A 19,450-nucleotide genomic window follows, 5' to 3' on the forward strand; every position below is an offset into this window, starting at 1 on the left:
GAGTTGGTGGAGAGAAAGGGTCTGATAAGACCTATGTAGAAGCTAAGCAATGGGTGTTTCATCTCAAGTAAGTAGTTATAATTTGCAGTACACCATGTTATCAATTATTCATGTGAAGATATCCATCTATCATTAACTTCAACAATATGTCAAAAAAATGTATAGAAGAATCTACACTTCTTGTTGCACGTGCCAAGCAACTGAAAGGGCCAAATAACCAGGAGAGTCAAGTCATCAACTGTCTACCTTTAAAAGTTTCATTAAGGAACGTCCACATCTAGGCCCAGATTTAATAACACTTTGTGTGGCGTTTGCATTACTTTTGTAACATAGAACTCGTTCATTGCTGTGGTGCTACTTACTTTCAACCACAACCAGGACTGTGTAGAAAATGGCCAAATTAATAAATAGTAGATCTAAGAGCTCCTTTGCACTGCTTTGTATTGTATTGTATTGTAATAGTATTTATACAGCGCTCACTACCCCTGACAAGGCGTTGAATCGCTTTTCGGCGAGTAGCACGCTACTCCGTAACCCAACAAGAATTAGTGATGGATTAGTGTTGGGAACTATGAGTACAGTTTTAGTATTATTCTGAGTTAATTTGAGCCGCTAATATGAGAGTTTGTTAGTTAGAGTGACTGGAGTAATGGAGGGGTGGAGGAGGAAAGAAATCCAGAAGTGTTAATTGGGAGTATATCCCTCATTTACTCATCCCAAAGGCTTGGGATGAGTAATGGGGGATGGAGGAGAGAAGGATTAGGGAGATCATAGTAGCAGGGTGAGATAAATGAGGGAGAAATGAGTAGGGTTGTTTGAGAGGTCATGGTAGTAGAGTGAGGTTTGGTGAGTTAGATGTGGAAGTGGAGGGAAGAGGTTAGGCAGAGTTATTTAGGAGATGAAAGTAGCAGAATGGATTTGGGATGAGTCAGAGTGGGAATGGAGGATAGATTGTTAGAGACATGACATATGATGATGGGTAGATAAGTGTGATAAGATGAGAGCAGGGATCCATAGATAACTAGTATAACAACCGAGACAGGAGCCATGCAATGACCCACGAACATGCCAAGCACAGAACAACATACACACATACATACATATTTATATATATACATACACACACACACATACAAACACACATGAATACACACACACATGCACACATATATGTACATACAATACATAATAAGAACCATGGGTAAATATACTTAGTCAAACAGGTTTAAAGAGAGTGTGTGTATTTTATTGTTATGACATAGTAGCGATACATATTTTCTAAAGAACTATACATAACTAGAAATAGACACATAATCAGAAAAAATATTTATCAACATCGGCATATGCAGTCCATAGTTGTTTGAATAAGGTGGTTAAGAAGTAAAGAGCCAACTCTTGACTAGTTTTCTGAAGACAAGAAAGTTATCTGTGGCTCTTATAGTTGGGGGTAATGAATTCCATAGTTTGGCTGCTTGAACGGAGAAGGATGTACCACCTACAGTCTTTTTCTTGTATGGTGGTGTTCTAAGGCGGGGTGCCAATCTTGAGCGGAGGTTTCTTTGTTGGATGTATTTGGTTATTTTGTTTCTGATAAAAAGCAGTCCTGTTCCATGTATAGCTTTGTGGGTGATACAAAGCAGCTTGAAAGTGCATCTTCTGGCAATGGGTAACTAGTGTAGTGCTCTCAAGGCAGGGAAGATGTCAACTTGCTGCTTTACATGTAATAGTAGCCTGGCTGCGTAGTTCTGAATACGTTGTTGTTTTTTCATATTAGAAAGAGATGATCCATGGTAGAGGCCAGTGGCATAATCCAGTTTGGATAGTACAAGCGAGATAGTAGCTTGCACCTTGTGTGGAAATCCGAGGTGGGGGAAGATGCGTCGTAGAGTCTTCAAGCTGATGAAGCTCGTTTGTGCTAATTTATCCACTCGGGCATTCATAGTTATCTTGGAATCCATTGTGATTCCAAGGTTTTTAACTTCCTTGGATAATTGAGGAGGTGGTCCGAGATCGTCAGGCCAGTCGCACAGAGGGTCATAACTTTTCCTGTCACCACATATGAGTATTTCTGTTTTGGAGGTATTTAGTTTGAGATGGCTCCAGGTCATCCACTGATCAACGGCTTTGAGTCAACTAAAGATTTCTGAGTTTGATGTTTTTGGGGCATTCTAATTTAAGTAGTATTTGTGTGTCATCTGAATAGTTGTAGCATGTGAGATGGAAATCATTGATCAGTTCTGGTAATGATATCATGTAGATGTTGAAAAGCAAAGGTGAGATGATTGATTCTTGGGGGACCCCTGCTTTTGTGAGGTAGGGTTTGGACGAGAAGAGGGGCGAGTAGATGATATTAGATCTTTTTGGAAGATAGGAAGTAATCCAGTCGAGAGCAGTCCCTTGTATGCCTGCTTCGTGGAGTCTTTGAATTAGGGTGTCATGGTCAACCGTATCAAAGGCAGCCGAGAGGTCCAAGAGAAGTAGTGCAGCAACTCCATTGCGGTCGACTGTGTTTTTAAGATCATCCCAGATTGCTATGAGTGCTATTTGTGTAGAGGGGATGTTCAATGGGTGGTAATGGGCATTTAAATGCAACCACTCATGAGGTTTGTCACAACTCCCTTTATACTAATATTGATTGACAAGGTTGGTGGCAAAAACGTATGACTCCTTAAGGTAGGTGTAACAGTGGAGCAAGTCTTGAAATTCTCCACTATTTTCCAACTTTGCATGTGTGCTGCACGTTACGCCATTTATACAAGGAGGGAAACATATTAAAACCATTTTTGTACTGTAAGGTCCACTTCAAGTACAAAACCTGTGCTTGATTGAAAGCAAACACCCTTGGACAATGGTGCAAGGGTGTGTGTATTGGTGCAAGGCAGTCAAAAGCATGGTAGCACAAGGGTAGATGAAAACTGCATCATATCTTAGTAGATATGATGCTGTTTTTCTCTTTGCCTTTGATGCAATGCAGTGCAGCAACATTGGATTTGAATTTCCCTCTTCATTCTTAGCAAAGGGAGTCTAAAATTACAAAAGTTTATAATTAGAATTAATTTAAAGAGTTATGTTTAAAAAATGTAAATCACATTTATTTTTAAATTTTAAAAGGCTTTAAAAATATTTTACCATTAAATATTTATTTGTAGTATACATACATTCTAACAATCAATAAAATGCATATATTATGAAAAAGTCAAAATCTTTCTATTATTTCCTGTAGGGTTCCATTGTAAGTCCCTGACAGCATTATTTTATATGGTAGAGTGTTTCAGCTTCTGTGCGAGGTCATGTGTGGCACTGGACTTATCGTAGGTCTGAGATGGAAGCACATTTACTACTGTTTGAGGTCTTTCTAGCTTTAATACCTTTAGAAGTGCATTTTGAGCAATAGGCTCAGACTTTTGAGGGTGGGTGTTTGCTCTTCATTAAAGCCCTCATTTGCCCTTCCTTTACCACTCCATACCTCTCCCTAAATGCCTTTCATTTAGTAGTAAGTATTCCCCTTTTTCTAGCTACTAGCAGGCCTAGTTTGCTAAAATAACGTGTATGGAGCTATAACTAAAATGGCTGCACAACATTGGAGTGCTATTACAGTACTAATTACCTACCACAAAAGACAGTTAATGAATCAGGCCTGGATTTTATCTGTGCATGAGTGGTATTAATAGTTTTAGGTGTATTGCGTTTCAACTTCTGAGATCCAGTAGATCCCCTGAAACATGAGGAGTTTGATTAGGTATCTGTTTTTTCAGACTCAAAGGCTTTGTGGGTGAGGGAGCATGTCTTGCAGGTATGGATAACGTAAACCTTCCAGAATCAGTATGGTGTGAGTGAAATTCTTAGCATCTGTGACTATTCTACCCACATAGTGTAAAAGAGCCATAAGAGCTGCAAGTGAGGTCTGTGGGGCAACCACTGAAATTTCACTGACGAAATCTAGCCTGGGGGTGACTAATGCTTAGGCATCAGCATTCAGGTGGTCTATAGGGATCAGACTATTGAAGGAAGCTGTTTACTGAGTTAGCCACGTGTTGACCTGAGGCAGCAGAGTGAGGGTAGAGTCTCAGATGAAACCCAATGATTTAACAGGGCGTGAATGAGATGATGAGAAACCTTCCATTGACAGAGTGGTCAAACGTGGGTTCAAGCTGCTAGAATGCAAAACTGTGCCCCAGAGATGTCTGGGAAAGTTATCAGTACGTCCAAATGGAAATTGAAGGCAGGGTTCAAAAACAGGTCTTTAAGGGATGGTGAAGGAAGGGTTTACAAATGAAGACGCCGAGCAGTAGTTTCGTAAGCACATCGCACTTAACTTACACGTCAAATGCGGGCCCTACAGCACATGCTAGATTTGTTAATTACGTCATCGCAATTGATATGGAAAAGTGTTCTGCAGTCTTAAAATAAACTAGCCTAGCAACAGAGAAAAAGAATGAAATAATTCTCCACAGAGGCCTGATTTAAACATGGTCTTAAATTTAGCATCCATATAAACGTTACGGGAAATCAGTATTCATTAGTAAAAACCAGTTTCACAGCTTTCAGCTGGGCTTCCAGCCAATTTGTTGAAAATGAAGGAAATATTTCTCTGAAAGTGTAGATGGAAAGTGCAATTGAAAAAACACAATGGATGGCACAACCTAAATAGCAAAGCAGTTATATTCTAAAAGTATTTAACGAGATACATGTACCTCTTAACTACATTTCCTAAATACATTTGGAAAATTACTACTTTGCAACTTAGGCTGTGCAACCCATTCCGTTTTCAAATTAGCATATTGTCAAATAATTTGTATTATTGTTTGTTTTCTCAAGAATAAAGAGTTACTATGGAAAAAGACATACATCACAACTGCCGTGGTAGGCATGACAAGTTATAACCCCCTTATTGAACGTCTTGTGAATCACAAAGAAACATGCACTCATGCTCGTAACCTAGAACGGATTCACAGACATGCAAACTGAACATCACATAATTTGACGTCTGTTGATTTCAATGATGCAAGCTTCGTATCCCAACATCCAGGCACGTAATGACATAATCCACATTTACTTGCACATACGAGGTAAAACCCTCACGCAAATCAGAATGCGTGGAGGAACCATGCATACAAGCCGAAAGTAACTCATGCGCACAGACTACTAATCATGCAGTCACCCATGTAACCAGACTGCCGGTTATATAGGTAGCCATGCTTACAGACCACGAGACAGAGAGAGAGGCACACACACTCACACACACGTGATACACAGAACACACAAACACACACACAAACACACCCACGATGCACACAGCATATAAATATTGCAAATACAGACACATATAACAAAACAAAAACAAAAACAACAGTGCATGGATGGACATAGGAACTGACCAACGGAGGGATAAAAGATTACTGTTAAAGATTAGATCCTGAGAAGTTCTGTTGAGAATCCAGCTAGATTGAGGTAAAGGTGACTCCTCCCAGATTCATATGCGTGAATGTTGTCAATTGTCCCCTTTAGAGGTTAACAGGAAGGCAGAAAACCCACAGAAGGGAAAAACCTCATTAGGCAACCTTGTAATTATTGATTGAAAATGACGGTCGTTTTAGAGAAATCAATGAGGCACCAAACTTCTCCTGATGTGAGGAACAAATAACAAGACATGATATGCCAAGAGATGATCCAGGAAGTTAAAAGCAAAAACAAGGAACACAAGTAATAGCAAGAAGTAGATATTGCGATGAAAAATCAGAGATCAAAATGCTTTGGGGAAGAAGGACACCTCACAGGCTTGTTGTGTGTAAAAGGCTGCTTTCTTGGAAACAGGTGCATTCACATTCACTTCTACCCTAGGCCTTCCCCTCACAAAACTAAAGCCTCACTAGACATCAAATTTCCTACTACCTCTCTCGCCCCACCCCTACCCCTCCCACGCCCCTCCCCTTACTTTGAACTGCATGTCCTATTAACCTTCCGACTGTAAATCCCCTTGTCATAATCCAAACGTCCACGTTACTAGTCTCCTAAAGTCCAACTATCTGTCCTAATTGTCCTGCTGTCTTCCACTCCCTTTCCACCTGCAAGTATGTTGTCGGCCCTGCCGTCCTTCCCTGTTGTCATATTCCTGCGATCTGGCCCAATCCCCGCTTGCACCTGTTCCTCAGTGACAGATTACAATAAACTTGCCCTCCTGCACCTCTTTCCACAAAAAGAAGGCCTACCCAGACTATACCCTTGCAAGAAAAAACACCCCCCAACCCAACCATATCCCAGGGAGGGAGGGCGGGGACAAAAATCCCCTACAACCGGCCACTGTGTCGCTCCAAACAAAATGGTGCCGACACCTAAAATGGCCAGATTAAATATCTTAACCGCGCCCGTGGACTATGCCTCTTCCCCAAACCTCCCGGGGGGGAGACCTCATTCTTCGGCGGTCCCCCCCGTGGCCTCCTTGGGGAAGAAGGACACCTCACAGGTTTGTTGTGTGTAAAAGGCCGCTTTATTGGAAACAGGTGCACTCACATTCACTTATACCCTAGGCCTTCCGCCTCACAAAACTAAAGCCTCACTAGACATCAAATTTCCTACTATCTCTCTCCCCCCACCCCTACCCCTCCCACTCCCCTCCCCTTACTTTGAACCGCATGTCCTGTTAACCTTCCGACTGTAAATCCCCTTGTCATAATCCAAACGTCCATGTTACTAGTCTCCTAAAGTCCAACTATCTGTCCTAATTGTCCTGCTGTCTTCCATTCCCTTTCCACCTGCAAGTATGTTGTCGGCCCTGCCGTCCTTCCCTGTTGTCATATTCCTGCAATCTGGGCCAATCCCGCCACCAGGAAAAGGTGCACTCCCGCCTTTTCCTGTCCCCCTCATGCCATCTCTACTCCTACCGTCTAAACCTCAAGAAAGAGAGCCTTCAAAGTTTCCTTCAACTGCAGCAGGTAGAGCTCAATGCCAATGAAAGACAAGTGCACGTCCAGCCCAGTTCTCTGCACTAAGTCATTCTCCCCTAAATGCAGGAGCAAAACATCTGGACAAAACCCCTGGCCCTTCAAGTCTCTCAAAGTCACCAACAACTGTCCCCACTGCATCCCCCCTTTCCCTGACCACCTCACCCTATATCTGTCTGTGTCCAGCCCTAACTTGTCCCCTATTGCTGTAGCCCGAGCTTGACGTTGCGCCCACTTCACAAAGGAGTGTCCAATGACCCATACTTGCAGAAACTGTACCTCCGGGCCCGGCACAGAACCTGTGATAAAAGGAAAACCATGTCACTACAAAACATGCAAACCCGGCCCCCCTTTCCTCACGTAACGCCTATACGCGTCCGACTTCCATCTCCCCAAAGCCATTATCCGACTGTCAACCCACCCCCTACACCCCGCTTCCGTCGCTATCCCGATCCGAAAGGAATGAGTACCGAACTGTAACTCATTCTGGCCAATGCTCCGTAAACCTGCCCGTAGCACACCCAATAACTGGTGGGGTGACACCCGCTCACCTGATGGATGCCTAAAAACCCCTTGCCCTTTTTCCCAAGACACCTGTTTCAAATCACGAGCCCAGCGCAAAGGACACACGGAGTAGTCCGGGTAAGACGCCAAAACCACCCGCGCCCCAAGCCCTTGTTGGTCTGTTTTAGAACTCCCGTTTTGCACAACCAAATGACCTTGCCCAAACACCATGTCATCCCACGTCACCTCCCTGTTTCCCCTTGTACCCAGGAGCTCCGACACCCTGAAAGCTCCAAAAAACATCCAGGTCATCAAAGTACTAAAGAGTAGGCATTCAAACCCATCATAGCAAATGCTCCCCAAGACCTGCGTCACATCTTTCAGTAAAACCAGCGTCAACGGTTGTCTCTTCGACCCTTGTCTCCCATCCTCCCTTTCCCAACCATCTAGAATACGCTGTCCCAACTCACCCGCCGATGGGGGGTAACCCCATAACAATTTGCCCATAAATGCAATGCCTGCCAATTTTCCGGAGATGGTAACTTTGGACTGTCATCTCTCTACCAACTCCATGATAAAACGTACCACATCGTCCACTCAATCGCGCTCGGAGTCTCTACGACAGGCTCCTGATTGCGTGAATTCCCTCCACGCCAGCATATATGCCCGCTGAGTGGATGGCGCCAGCGAACTCAACAACAGTTGAAGGATTCTGTCTCTCCTGCTGACCACAAAACCTCCGGCATCCGCGTCCTGCACAAGTCTTTGCCAGCAACCAGCCCATGGAATCTCTCCCACTGTGAACGAAACAAAGCATCCGCAATGTCATTGCTCACCCCCGGCATGTGTCGAGCAGTAAAATGAATATCACGATGTAGACAGTGAAGCACAAAGACTCGTAGTAACCGCAACACCTGCAGTTCCCTCGCAGACTGTCTATTGACTAAATGCACCACTGCTAAATTGTCCACCCGGAAAAGGACCCTCCGGTGCTCCAAAAGATGTCCCCAGACGCAGACCGCAACGATGAGGGGGAACAATTCAAGAAAAGCAATACTCCGCCCACCCTGAGTCCATGCCGCCAGCCATAACTCAGCACAATACTTACCCTCCCAGTAAACGCCAAATCCCGACCCGGCTGCCGCATCAGAGAAAATTTGAACGTCCCAGTCCACGACCTGCCATGTCCGCAAAGGAATACCATTGAAACGCTCTAGAAACATGCCCCACATCCTCAAGTCTGCTTTGACCCCTGCACGCAGCCGCACATGATGGTGCGGAAGCTGCTTGCCCGCCAGGGCCATGCCCAGTCTCCGACAAAAAGTCAGTCCGGCCCGCACAACCCGACATGCAAAATTTAGATGTCCCAGTAACACCTGAATATCCCTCACTGTCACCTTACTTCTCCTCAATATCTCCGCCAGCGTCCTCACCATGACCGCCTTCTTCTCAAGGGGCAACCTCGCCACCATGGTGTGAGCATCCAACTCAATTCCCAGAAAGTCAGTGCCGCACAGGGCCCAACCGTTTTCTCGGGGGCCAGGGACACACCCAGGTCCCCCATAAGATCCTGAAATCGCCACAGAACGACCGCACAGAGGTCCGACTCTGGCGGCCCCACAAAGAAGAAATCATCCAAATAATGCGTCACAGCAGTATGTCCTGTTGCTGTGGCAAAAACCCACTGTAGAAACGTGCTGAAGCACTCAAACAAAGAACATGAAATGGAACAGCCCATGGGGAGCGCCCTGTCCACATACCAGGGGCCTCCAAACTGAATGCCCAACAATTCGAAATCGCTGGGGTGCACTGGCAGCAGTCTAAAGGCCGACTTAATATCAGTCTTGGCCATCAAGGCCCCTTGTCCGAAAATCTGCACCAACTCAATGGCCACGTCAACCGATGCATAGGACACCTTGGTCCATTCCACCGGAATGAAATCGTTAATCAAGGACCCCTCCGGCCAGGACAAATGGTGTATGAGTCTGTACTGTCCCGGCTCCTTCTTAGACACAACCCCGATGGGGGAAACCATGAGATTCTCCATCGGCCAGTCTGTGAACGTCGCTGCCATGCGACCCTTGTCTATTTCGACAAGAGCATTTGTGCCGAAATTTACAGTATTCACGGGTGCACAGACGCTTGTTGTAGCCCCAACATGCGCCTGTCTTGGCGGGACTGCTCCCGGTTGCGGACCCTCCCTTTGCCGCATTGCCTGCCATGCGACCCTCGTCTATTTCCTTCCGGAGCTTGTCCCGCACAATGTCCTCTTTCCCAGTCACTGACCGCAAATTCTCTGCCCACCGACTCACCCGTGGCCCCTCATAGCCCAAGGAAAAACCTTCAGCGAAGCCGCAAAACAAAAGTGTAGCTGCATGTCTGTCCCCGTACGCGCACAACCACGGGTCCAATGTGTCCAATCTAACTGGCATACAAGCCTTTTCCCAAAGCCTTATCCTGTCCTCCCCGATAACGCCCGGACTGCTGATTCCCCACGTTGCTTCCCCCCAGCTGCTGACCCTGCCCAGCGCCGGCAACCCCTTGCGTTGCTGGGGCGGTACAATGCAAGATCGCGTGTCGTCACGCACAACGAGAGCATTTGTGCCGAAATTTACAGTATTCACGGGTGCACAGACCCTTGTTGTAGTCCCAACATGCGCCTGTCTTGGCGGGACTGCTCCCGGTTGTGGACCCTCCCTTTGCCGCATTGCCTGCCCCACCTTGAGTGGGGCGCTCTTGAAAGGGCCGGTAGGTAATAGGTAAGCCACTGGCCGTAAAAACCGTCTTACCAAATTTCGCAGGCCCCATAGTATGCTGCCAAAGATCCGTGTCAATCTCACCCCACTTAACCTCCTCATCGGCTGCCATTCTTGCCCAAAATTCCTCGTTATACTGAACCCAGGCGTAACCACCGTACGTAAGGTACGCCTTCCGAATTACGTCCATATATTTAAAGAGCGCCACAGCCCTTTCAGGAAAGCGCTCACAATATACGCTGGCATATATTAAGAACGCAGCCGTCCAATTTTCGATAGTGACCGGCACCTTAGGCCGCTTGGCCAGCTCGTTCTCCTCCTCCTTCGAGCCCTCTTTTGCCCTGATTTCCCGATGCAGCAATTTTAGGATCTCTACATATTCCCCCTTCCAAATCTTTTCCTTAGTGGTCAACATTAAGTGGGCCCCTAAAGGTTTCGCCGTCCCCATGTATGGCAACTTTTTGGCCTTATCTGCCCCGACATCGGACTTGCCCGTCCCCGATTCCACCACCTTCTCCTCCTTCGCGGCCGAAGATGCCCCTTTGTCCTGCTGTGTCCCTTTGTCTACCTTGTCCCCCTCAACCTGCTCAGGCCCGACCCCGACGTCCGCGACGTATACCCCTTTACACGGCCGGTCCTGAGCATCACCTACCTTCGCTTCTACCGCCACCGAAACAGACCCCGTGTGTACCGCCATGTGCCTCTTACCTGCCTTCAACACTTGAGGCCGCTCCAGTGTCCTCCTCCGTAGTGGAATTTGCTGCCTGCGGTACTGTGGCGGGGCCTGAAACGACTGAACAACAGCGTTAGACGCCCCCCTTGCGCTCCACCATGCACCCTCGTCGTCCTCCCGGAGCTCCCCTTCCTCCAGACTGTCCTCATCATAATCCAGTTCCTCTATTGCGTCAAACCCTTCCTCCACCACAGACAGGGCGTCCCCAAAAACCCTTGCCTGCACCTGAGCCGAGTCCGTTGAACACTGCGCAGATCCTGTAAATGCCTTACAGGTTGTCGCTCCCGCAGCGAAACCGGGACGGGGCGCAGAACCCACTCCGCCACCGCTCCCTGCGGAAACCCCCTTGGTCGCAATCCCGCCGTACGCGACATCCCTAGGCGTCCTCCGGCCGGCCGCACTTGGCCCCGCCATCACTTCTTCCTGGGGTCCTCGGGCCACCCCTGACCCACCCAGGTCCTGCCGCAGCTGCTCCTCACCCTGCCACGAAAAGCCCAGAGTGCCGGTGAATCCTACTTGCCAGGAGTTCCCCGCCCCTTCCCAAACCTCCCAGTCCCCTAATACCTCAACCTCCCCTTCCTCTCCCTCCTCTGCTGAGTCCTCCTCTAATCCTCCCCTTCACTAAAACTCACCTGATATCCGGCCCAAGCATAGGTGCGGCGAGAAGGAAGTACTCGCAAGGTAATCCCATCCTCATCTACCCCCCAAGCTCCCCCTTCCTCACCATCACTCCACTCCCAACTCTCAGGCCGCCCTGCCCCTACTGCCTCTTCAGCCCCTGCTGACCCGCCTGTTGACTGTATATCCCCCCCCAGCCTGGCCTCCACCCATATGGGCCTGGCTCCCTGTACCCCACTGTTCTGTAAACCCATCCCCTTCCTGTCCTCTCGGGCCCCACCCTGCCAAGGGGCCCCGTATCCCCCGTCCCGTGACACCGGAACAACACGCTGGCCCTCTGCTTTCTTGTTGCGGCACGAAGCCGCAACCACGCGGCTCCGTGCCGCTCCTTTTATTCTCCCCAGAGGAGGGGCCCGGGCCGAGGGCGCGCGGGCCGCCATTAATCGCGGCCACCGCGCACCCAGGCCCAGGCTGCAAACAGCGCCACCCCCCGATGCAGCCACGCGCCCCGGGGGAGTCCCCCGGGTGCGAAAAACAGCCCCGCAAAGCCACGGGGACACAAGGGGGCCGGCCTTCCGAAGCAGAGAGGCCCTCCCGCGGCCCCTCGTAACCGCGCCTCCTGTCCTGCCCCTGGACCTCTCTCCGCCCCTCCTCCTTACCGCCTGTCTCACGTCGAAATCCCTCAACGAGGAGCAGGCAATCACCGCCACGCCGCCGGAGGCCCGTCGCGGTGGGCGCGACGGGCCCTCCACGCCTTCCTTCAGAATATCCAGACGGCCCGCCTCCCTGAGAAGACGAAGCGCCTCCTGCACCTTCTTCTCCGCCATGATCCGAATGATCAGGTACGTCGGCAAGCCCGCCTAAAACCCACTAATGGACTCCTGTAACTTTCGCCGCTTTCCTCCTGGTCCTTCACCTACTTTAGCTCCTATTCGTTTTGTGTTTTATGATATATATATATTTTTTGGGGGAACCGCTAAACTACCTCACTATCTGACAGACAAAAAATCCCCTACAACCGGCCACCGTGTCGCTCCAAACAAAATGGTGCCGAAACCTAAAATGGCAGGATTAAATATCTGCTGCCACTTAGCCCAAAAAGCGCCCAACGGCGCCCGTGGACTATGCCACTTCCCCAAACTTCCGGGGGGGGGAGACCACATTCTTCGGCAGTCCCCTCCGGGGCCTCCTTGTTACACTTCTTCCGTTTACAAGGCTTCCTTTATAAATGCTTCAAACAGGAACTGACATCACAGGAAGAAGCGCTGCAAAATTTTGGATTAGGAGACTTAAACATTCTTCAATGCACAGACCACCCTCCTGGAAAGGCTAATTTATATCATTATAGTCTTCCCCTTTCCATGACCTCATGGTGCCAGTAGGACTAAGAACAAGAAGCCCAGGTCTGACATCCTATATGGCACTCAGAAATCTAGAATCCTGTTGCTGCTCCACTTTCCACGCAGTTCACAGAAAACTCCTATTAGTCACTCTGAGAGCTGAAGCACTGGAACAGCTCAGGATGTGAGGATGCTAGGCTTGGATCTGAAAACGACATTTGACAATACACCCGTGAAGCGCAGATGTAAGGCTTCTTCTCCTTCTGAGGCCAGGTAATTTCGGATCAGCTATTGGTACTGTGCTCTTGGTACTGTACTGTTACAAGTTCGGGTACAAATGTGATAAATGCACACATTGATTCATAGGTTCCAAATAGAGAGGTGCTGATTTCATACTTGCTTGATCCTCTGCAGAGCAAATCATATTGCAGGGTTAGTAAAACATTGTTGGGGCTACTAACAAAGGCAAAATATACCTGTGAGTAAGTTAAAAGTGTCAGTTTACTCTTACATTTTCAGTAACTTTACTACTTTTGGCTATTCACCATTTATGTTGAGCCAAATTTACGAGTGTAACTTACTTCAGCAAAAAGGAGCATTAGTAATTTATAGCATCACAAATGGCCAACCACCGATACTGCAACACTCTACCATTGTAAATAGTGGATACAAGACTTAAAATATAACTGTATAAGAAATCTTGTTAAAATAAAGTAAGTTATTTGACTTTTAAATCTATATATATGTGTGTGTACATGAATATATATTTTAATGTTAGTAATATTTAATCATAACGTATTCAATAATCTTTAATTTAAAAATAATTGTAATTATTTTACAATATATATATATAATTAATGTTAACAAGTATTTAATCATAACCTATTCAATAATCTTTTCAATTTTAAAATAATTGTAAATATTTTTCATTAAATTTATTTAGATGAATTCTAGGCTTTTTTGTAATTTTGAATTCATAATAAATACATATAAAAACCTACCTTTAAGTGGTATTTTATAATCATTTTTTAAAAGATAATATCGATTTAATTTACTATCTTTCAATTAAGTTATTATTTAATTGAAAATAAAGTTGAGTTTTTATTTTGATCTACATTTAAAATAAACATCCAAATTTAGTTTGAATTACAATTTACAATAAAATAGTTTACTATTTTTTAAAGTGTAATATATTTGTAAAAAAATTCTGTGTCCTTTACCATTGGGAGGTTTCTGCCTCTACATTTCTACAATTTCCAGAGCAAGGGATTTACTTGTTGGTTTTCCCCTACTCTACACCTAAAAAACTAGGGGTGGGTGGTAAGCTCCGCTCCGCTGGCAGAGCTAACAGAGTTTTTGGCACTCCGTAGTCCCCTTGAAGCGCGAAGTTCACCCAAAATCTCTGCCAACCCCGCCAGCGCCAGCGGAGCGGAGCTCACCGCATGCACACTGCAGCCCAGTTATGGCCACACAGCGCAAGTGCAGACAGTCTGCGATTGCGCTGTGTAGCCCATAACTGGGCTGTAGTGCGCACTCTCAGCCCGACTGACATTGGTGCAGCCGCATGGAGCTCCAATCCTCCAGGCCTCCCTCTGCCAGCAGCCCAGACCAGGCCTGGGAGCAGGGGGTGGAGGGAGGCAGAGCGCCAGGCCGCTGGCAACAAGTACCCAGGTGAGTTTTCCTTTTTATATTTATTTGTTCATTCACAAGAGGCCTAAAACGGCAGCTTTTGCTGCCTACAGCCCTGGCCTGAATTCACACCAGGTCTGTAGGCAGCGAAAGAAAGCTGCCATTTCAGGCCTCTTGTGCACCTGCCTGTCCCATGTGCATTGCACACGGGACAGGCCGGTTCACCAGAAGCCTGAAACTGCAGCTTTCACTGCCTTAGGCCCTCTCCTAAATGCCCCCAATCTCGGAAGAACTAAGCAGGTTTGAGGCTGACTAACCAGGCCTGACTCTTCTTAGCGCTTCCGAGATAGAGCGCATTCAGGAGAGAGGGCCACTACGCGGCTCACTTAACTCACCTCAATGGAATTCCACAGAGTTTTATATCAACTCCGCAGAGTAGAACTCTGTGAACTCCCCTCAGGCCTATCAAAAACACCATGCTAAGCGAGTCAAGTGGTGTTAGCACCAATCCTAATATTTAATTGCAATTGTGAAAATTACAAAGTCCAATTATATACATACAAAACCGTTACTGCAGACTACATCTGACTTTCACTGCTCTAATATCAGGACATCATATATTTCCACCGACAAACTTTTATTCATTACCAATTTTTTTTTTTACCTCCTGCGCTCCAAATTATACAAGGTGAGCCATTCCAATCTCTCTGTGTGAGTACTGTCACGTCTCACTTGTGAAAACCATACAATCAATGACAACATTCAACGGTCCATCAGTTAGTTTCCATAGTCTCTTCTACTTTCTTTTATACCTTGTTAGATCTTCCTACTGTTACTGACACAGAAGTATTGCACTTTCTACTCCTCTTGCAGCCACGTTCTCCAGGGGATCCCTGTTTCAATATAACTGACATAGCCAACACCTACCACATTAATAAACCCAATCTGGTCAGGTCAAGACACAGATCTCATACTTCAACCACTGGTAACTATGACAAAAGCAGCAAGCAATCCCTACAGAAGTCTCTGGTAAACTCAACCACTGCCAGCAAATCTAAAGTCAAGGATTTAAGGCATGCTAATTTTAAAAAGTAAGGATAACTTTAATGAGCAAACAGGTGCCAATATTATTAAAATAGGATAAAGGGGGACAAATATATGTTTTTTAAATTTAAAGGCAAAAAGCTGCTAGAACATGTGAAGCACCGTTGAGAAAAAGCATGTTTGCCATTGACCATGTCTTAAGTGCTGTTTCAAACTGACCTTGATGGACAGAGATTGGATACACCATGCAGGCTGTATCTGTCAAAGTTTTTGATTCCAGACTTAGGGGGTCATTTTGAACCCCAGCTGTTCAGAGCTCCATGCCGGCAGCGGGGGTCTGAACCGCCATAGTATGGACACAGTGGGGGCCGCCTCCACCGCCAGGCTGCCGCCAACAGGCAGCCTGACGGTGGAGGGAATAATTTTCTGACAGGGCAGCGCTATCCCTTTTGCCACCAGCCTTTCCCTGGCGGGTTCCCCCGCCATGAAAGGCTGGCGGAGGGGGTGCTGTGACATGGGCAGTGCAGGACCCCCTGTGCAGTGCCCCATCGTGCAGGTCACTGCCCGATTTACGGGCAGTGATCTGCGTGACGGGTGCTGCTGCACCCGCCACACACCGACATTGGCGGCTGCTCCATTTGGAGCCACTGTCAATGTTACGGCCCTTTTCCCCACTGGGCCGGCAGGCGGAAACACTGTTTCTGCCCGCCGGTCCAGCGGGGAAAACATTATACGGCCGGCATAAGACCGCCGCGGGTATTCTGGGTTTCCCGCTGGGCTGGCGGGCGACCGCCAGAAGGCCGCCCGCCAGCCCAGCGGGAAACACCCTTCCACAAGGATGCTGGCTCCGAATGGAGCCGGCGGAGTAGAAGGGGTGCGACGGGTGCAGTTGCACCCGTCGCGATTTTCAGTGTCTGCATGGCAGACACTGAAAATCTTGGTGGGGCCCTGTTACGGGGGCCCCACGACACCCCATACCGCCATCCTGTTCCTGGCGGCCAAAACCACCAGGAACAGGATGGCGGTATGGGGGTCGGAATCCCCATGGCGGCGCAGCAAGCTGCGCCGCCATGGAGGATTCCCCAGGGCAGCGGAAAACCGGCGGTACACCGCCGGTTTTCCGTTTCTGACCGCGGCGGTACAGAATGCCCTTGGGAGCACCGCCAGCCTGTTGGCGGTGCTCCCGCGGTCCCCGGCCCTGTCGGTCCATGACCGCCAGGGTCGGAATGACCGCCTTAGTCTCTGAAATGTAAGTCAGAATATTCATGTGGGACAAGATTTTAGCTAAATCTTTATCTTTCAATACATATGCAGTGGTTCTGGTTAATTCCCTGTGTTTATAATTTCTACCCATTACAAAACTGAATGGCATAAACTGAACATTCAGATAAGCATAGCGTAATATGCTTTTCGTTTGACTGAGGAGGAAAAGGATATCATTTTCACTTTTGAAAGCCATTTTCTAGGTGCATTGATATTAGAATATCATATTGTTTTTTGTTCCTTTTGTTGTTTTGCAGAAACCTCTCTTCTAAGTGCTTCTGCTCATGCCAGTGACCAATACAAAAAGAAATGAAAATAGCCCCAAAGAAAGAGGTTCCTACCAAGAAAGGGGTCAGTGAAGAGAATTCCAATTCCTCCAATGGAATGCCAATGCCTCCACTGGTATCAAGCTCTCATCCTTCTTCCCTCAGTGCTATGACTCTGCTGCACCCTCCACTAGACAGGTAAAAGCTAGGAAGCTGATCAGAGGCTCATCCCTGCTTCACAATGGCATTAAAACCACCAAAACAGGGAGTCGGACCCATGCCATGGGCAAAGATGAGAGCTCCCTGGTGAAGCTCACAAGCCCCCCACTCTATACTGTCCATTTATTCGGAACTAGGGAGCTTTCTTTTCCTATCCTTCATACCGTTGGGACCTGCAAAACGTATTCTTTCTCTAGGCTATGGCTCCAATCAGGCAGGATCAACCAAAGAACTGTATGGAGGGTCTGCTGCTTTGCCACTAACCTACACTGATTTCTACCAATTGACGCAGCCCCAAAACATTGCTGCAGCTATGCACAGCTTTCATACTGTAGGAACCAACCCATTCTACTGTTCCTTCATGGCATACACTGCTGACCACTGCCTGAGGCCTAGAATGTGCTGATGATACCAGAGGGATGCATCTAGTAAGCTGCTTCCTGTGAGTGCTTCCATGCGGCTCCACCATCTGCCCTGACCCATGTGACTCCCTGTGGAGCTTCAAAGTCTGAAGAATCCTCCAAGTTGTGCAAGGGATAGGTCCTGCCGGCAAGGAAGTCACCAACCATCACCATCTTGGATAGAGCAGGCCCTGGAGGTACCGGTACTACTGGATAGTTCCACCCAATAAGACACATCCCCAGTGTGATCCTATGTTGTTCCACTTTTGTTCTCTGTGCCTGGGGAGCTGATCATTCACCAGACCCAGAGTGTGCTCATAAGACTTGTGGCTGTCTCTGGGACCCGGGGTAAGTGTGAGATGATTACCTGCTAACTTAGACTGGAGGGATATCCGAGCTCTCCCACTGTCTCCTGGCCCCCCATTCAATACACACCACATGCTAAAGAGATGCCAGTGCTGCTGACTATTGAACTATGGCAAGCCATTTACTGAGGGGCCCATGATGACTGCTTCACCTGCACCTCGGAACTACAGGACCTATGGTAACTCCCAATGAGGTTTGCAGACTCTGGTTGAGGGTCTACTGCCACTGCCTGGCCCCTCTCCTTGCGACTGCGGTCACAGGCAGAGCCCTGTTGCATTACCACCATTCCTTTGATACTACTCCCACTGACCCCTGCTTATCTGCCTACTCATATGCCATCACTTCCTATAGCACCCATGGCTACAGGAAGTGAGACATGACAACTTACCTTCACAGAGACTACCCAACCTGCCAAAGCACCACCTGGAAACCAGAACAGCAGACTTTGGCAAATAGTCAGCCCTCCAACTGTCTCTTTGGAGTAGAATTCAAACCACTAAGATTGTGACTTCCCCTAGACTTAATTATTTCTTAGATATGCGCTCTTTCATTGTCCCTGCCAAATTTCTATTACAGAATGACACTGTTTTTTGTAAGTAAACAAGAGGCTCCGTACCCCAAGACTAGTGTCTAGTAAGTGATATGCCACTATTCTCTACTGGCTTATGTATGCCACATTTCCAGACCTTTTATACAGCCTGACATCTGTCCTAATTGGTCTATCATTAGAGTCCTCACAATGAATTGCTTCTCTGGATCAAGATTGAATGACAACTCCATAATGGAACACAGGGACTTTCTAGTCCTCTACGCTGGCACCTGGGCCTCTCATGATCCTCACAGAGCAATGTTAATGGAGGTGAATTCAGTCTGGAAATTGTCCCATGCCCTCCTGAAGGAAAAGGGTTTCCTGAAGCGCAGCTAGGGCATAATGGGTACTTTACCATTGACCACTCTCTGATGTCTTGGCCAGACTGGGTCCGCGCTGGTGTCCTGGAGGTACAATGCCTACTGAAAGAGGGAACTATCAGAACCTTTGTGGCTCATGCTGTAGAATCCTGCATCTCTCATGCTCCCACTTTTGTCTAATCACCAGCCAGCCTCCTTTCCCAGAACCACTTTGGGGGACTGGTCCTGGCCCCCATCTTCACTCTGTTCCAATCAGGTGCAATGGGGCACATACAAAAAACTAATCTCCAGACTTTATGGACCCAAACTGTTTTCTGGACCTCTCGATTGCCTCCTCCAGAACCATTGGCAGAACCTACTGCACATTGTTTACACTCCAGTGAACTGATCTCGATTTATGACCTCACATGGTAAGAGCCTGTAGGAACCCCAGATAATGGTTTGCTATTTTAAAGTCCTGC

Source organism: Pleurodeles waltl, chromosome 5, assembly GCF_031143425.1.
Source record: "Pleurodeles waltl isolate 20211129_DDA chromosome 5, aPleWal1.hap1.20221129, whole genome shotgun sequence".
Lineage (NCBI taxonomy): Eukaryota > Metazoa > Chordata > Amphibia > Caudata > Salamandridae > Pleurodeles > Pleurodeles waltl.